The sequence below is a fragment of the Brachyhypopomus gauderio genome, chromosome 6 (genome assembly GCF_052324685.1).
Source record: "Brachyhypopomus gauderio isolate BG-103 chromosome 6, BGAUD_0.2, whole genome shotgun sequence".
Taxonomy (NCBI): domain Eukaryota; kingdom Metazoa; phylum Chordata; class Actinopteri; order Gymnotiformes; family Hypopomidae; genus Brachyhypopomus; species Brachyhypopomus gauderio.
This window is the reverse complement of record NC_135216.1, coordinates 10077520-10081635: the sequence shown is the minus strand read 5'-3', so window position 1 is coordinate 10081635 and position 4116 is coordinate 10077520.

Here is a 4116-nt window from a genome sequence, read left to right as displayed (position 1 = left end):
CACCTCCCCCTCGTGCCCTCTCCACTGTACCCCCACCACGGTCTTCCCCAGCTGTTCCACACCTGGACGTGGGCCCGGGAGACAGACGTGTGATACATCTCTCCCAGGGCACCAGGGAGGAGCGGAGGAGGAGCAGCAACCTGCAGATGTTCTCTGGAGGTAAGAGGGAGAGAAGGAGAACGGAGAAAAAAGAACCTCGCTTCACGCTGCTGCTTAGTTTACCCCACCTCCTCCATTTTCAAAACGGCCCATTTAACAAACGACAAACTCGTACTTCATTCTGTCAAAATTTTGTCACGTGAAGGTTCATTGTTTCCACAGAGCAAATAAACCACTTATCTAAGGGACGTGTGTGCGGCCTGATAAAAGCGATCCCTACCAGAATGACAATCCGTAGAGAACACGCATGAAACGTGAAAATGGTTTGTCACCAACCTTTCTGAAGTGTTTAATGTTGAAATTTACAGTGCACCTTTAGCATCACACCAGAATCACACCCATATTTGCCAGATGCTTTGGAATCACACTGAAACACGTATCTATGCTCTGCTTCCTCCCAAAGCATATTAACGAAAACCCATCGTATCACTGAAGGGCAAGACTTGTCAAGGTTAACACATCACATGCCCATTCACACCCAAACACCCGGTATATTTAATATCTGCTGCTATGCATCTAATGTCACTGTCACAGTGTCAAAGAAATTACATCCTCCATGAGCTTAAAAGCTGCACCTGGGGGGAATCTAGTATGTCACATTGATCAGAAGATGGAGTTTAGAAAGGAGACGGTGTCAGGAGCCAACGGCTGAGCTGAACACACTTGTGAACGGTCTTCTGGACCCAGAAGAGGAGCAGAAGGCTTCCATCAGAAGAAGGGAGAAGTCACACAAAGGGGGAAGGGGATGGGGGCTTTACAAACGCTGTTCTGGTTGCGCAAATGCACTACATTAAATGATTAATTATAGATGTTATTGAAGATAATGTATTCCAGATTTATTTTTCACATACAGCTTAGCTGTACTGCCATGTCAGAGGAAATTGGTTCAAATCCCTCATGACAACAACCTTCTTGCATCCAAGATTTCTCAGTGAATGTTTGCAGAACATTCTCTCTTAATTCTCAATGGTCATATTGTCTCTCCAGAGACATTCTGTGTTAGAGTGTTCTCAACTCATTTCTTCTTATGCAGCATGCAACACAATTTACAAGTCATGCTACACAATTTTGCAATTTTCTTCACATTTTCTCCCTGATCTCTGTCTACTCTTTACACATAACATAAGATGTTTTGTGCAAAAGGACGGGTTAGGAAAAAGCAGGTCACCATCCTGCAAGCATTGCAGAGGGTCAGCATCTCAGAGGTCAGCCAACCGGGGGGGAGGAGTCTACAGGGACCGGACCCCACGTTAGAGTGCTCCACAGTACTTTAGAACTCAGCCCTGGTCTGTAGTGAAGACAGCAGAACTCTTCCATACATCCATACCATGAATTCTTCATTCTCAGAGAGACAGAGCGAGACCATCTGTAAATATGTATTCAGAATTTGTATAATTAAACGGGCAAATGAATCACGTCGAATGTGCTGGATCTCACGGAGCTGAATAACGGAGTGGAGCAGTTCAGTCAAACATTTGTTTTAAATATGGGCAGCGTCGGTTGACTGAGGATGGATGTGTGACCAAAAGAGGCCCTGAGGAAATTGGATGGATGCGTTTTAAGCTCTCAGTACTCATGTGACTCACCCTGGACGTGAAAAAGCTCATGGAAGCATTTAAAATAAAGGGTATAATCAGCATTGGAGTACAGACATAACTGGAAAAGACTTCAGGGTGAAAAGAGGCAGGCTCAGGTCTGAATCTTCACCGCACCAAGGATTTGTCAGTGCTGAAAGATTACCATCTGGGTTGTTTTGTTGTTGTTGTTGTTGTGTGGGGTTTTTTTTTTTTTTTTTTGTAAGTTTTTGTTTTGTCAGAGATTTCAAGAGAATCTCACGTGTTCATAGCCTTGGCTTGTCAACCCAGAAACAAAAACATAGAAACGATGTTCTATGTTTACCAATAAGATAAAATTAAATAAAAAAAACACACCACTCATGGTCTACAGTAGAACATTTCAGACTTTCCTGACAGGAACTGTGTAGGGATAAAGGCTGCTGAAGGAATATTGAGCTACTGTGCCAAGCTAATGAAGTCCTAATACATTAATTTGTCTACCTCTCCACTGAAATTGCTGTTCTCGCCTCACTCTTAAACCAACAAACCAAAACAGAGCAAAGCAAAATCTGATTCTTCCAATAGCAGCGCCTCTCCTGGCTGTGTTTTAGATCTTCATTCAGTGTGCAGAAGTGGTGGATGGGTTAAGTGGGCTGACTTAGCCAGGTGCTCCAATTAGGCTGGCTGAGTTCCAACACACAGGAGCACTGTGGTTCCCAGCAACAGTCACTAGAGGGCGCTCCCTAGTCACACACCTGCTGGAATGTTCTGTAGCCTCCCCACTGAGGTATCTAAGGACACTCAGTCAAAATTAACCAAATTATAGTTTTAAAAATTTATACCGAAAAATTACACATGTCCATGTTTTGAGTGAGTCAACGTTTGGTTGCTAATTAAGTACAATTTTTGATTATGTATTTTTGTATAATTAAGTTGGACAGCTGACAGTGAATGATATGGCCCCATTACTGAACCTAAAATGGTTTCTTATAACAATTTCTTCAGTGTTTTCATCATCATAAAGTCTATTCCAAAATGTTTATAATGGATAAAACTACTAAAGAGCCACTCAGAAATTAAAAACAAGGTCTTCATTCTGGTATAGAGAAATTAACAGTTAGAATATTCCCCCTCACACTCTGGATGAGACAGCTGCTGGGTCAGTGGAAGATGCCACATGCAACGCACATTCCTGAAATACCTTGCGTACAGATGCCACTACCTGGGCTGTGCTGCTTTCAGCTGCCTGTCACTGAGCACCCCCCCCCCCCCCCCCCCCCATAGGCCAGGATGGGTCACATGATATATGCTTCCGGTCCAACCACGATTGAGCATACAGAGGCAACGGTCGTGATCACTGGTTAAGGATTCCACAGCAGTAGTCGTGCAATGTCATCGTTGGCAATGAAATGAGAAAAGGCGTCTCACGTATTTTTCTTTCTTCGCAGAAAAACACAGAAGTATATATCAGCACAAATCTCAAATTTGTTTTCTTGTTTGTGTGGTTGTTTGTTTGTTTGCTCTCTGCAACATTCCTGTCAGAAACACATATCTTATGTTTTCAGCTAAGGAAAAAATGTGTTGCAAGACAAAAACAGAGAAATCAAAGTCTGTACTTATAAATAAACAATACCAAAAACGACGTATTTACATACCATCAAGAACTATTTATTTCGTCATTTACAAGTAATTTGGCATTATTTAGTAGTAATGTAATATCAAAGCATTCACTTGTTGGTCGATACATCATCTAGTTTGTTTCAGCCACAAGCATCCCTTTAAATCCAGTTTTGTACGATTACTGAAAACAGCCTTTCAAAGGGAGAAAAACCTTGTTTATCATTCTCTGTAGATGGTTCTCAGTAATCACCAAGGCTTGAAACCTTCGAAGAGCACAACACAAGATTAAAGCTTATTTGTTCTTTGAAGTTTTTGCTTCTTCACTGTTTTCTTGCTCTTAACAACATAGGGTGTTTTTGTAGTTGGAAAAAGAGGAATGACCCAAAAGTGCCAGAATGCACTCAGGGTCCAGATGTGGGGCTCTGTTCTCTCTGTACTCCAGTAATGAGCAGAAGGCCGGCAATGGCACCCACCTCTAAAGCCCTGAGCTTTACCACCCCTGCATTTATTTTCCTTGGTTCTGAGCCAAGACACAAAGAAACAAAGGCACCAAAGCTGGATGTGTTAAATATGTAGAATAACTTGAGTGCATGTACAGTCAGTAAGTAGTAAGGCAAGAAATCTGGACATGGTATAATCTTTTACTTCTAATTACTTATACTGCAATTCCAGGACCTGGAATACTGAAACCTTTTATTGGCACAGGCATGTCTGTTTTCAGTAACCAAAAGGTTAAAAGCATATATATATAGTGTGTGTGTGTGAGTGTGTGTGTGTGTGT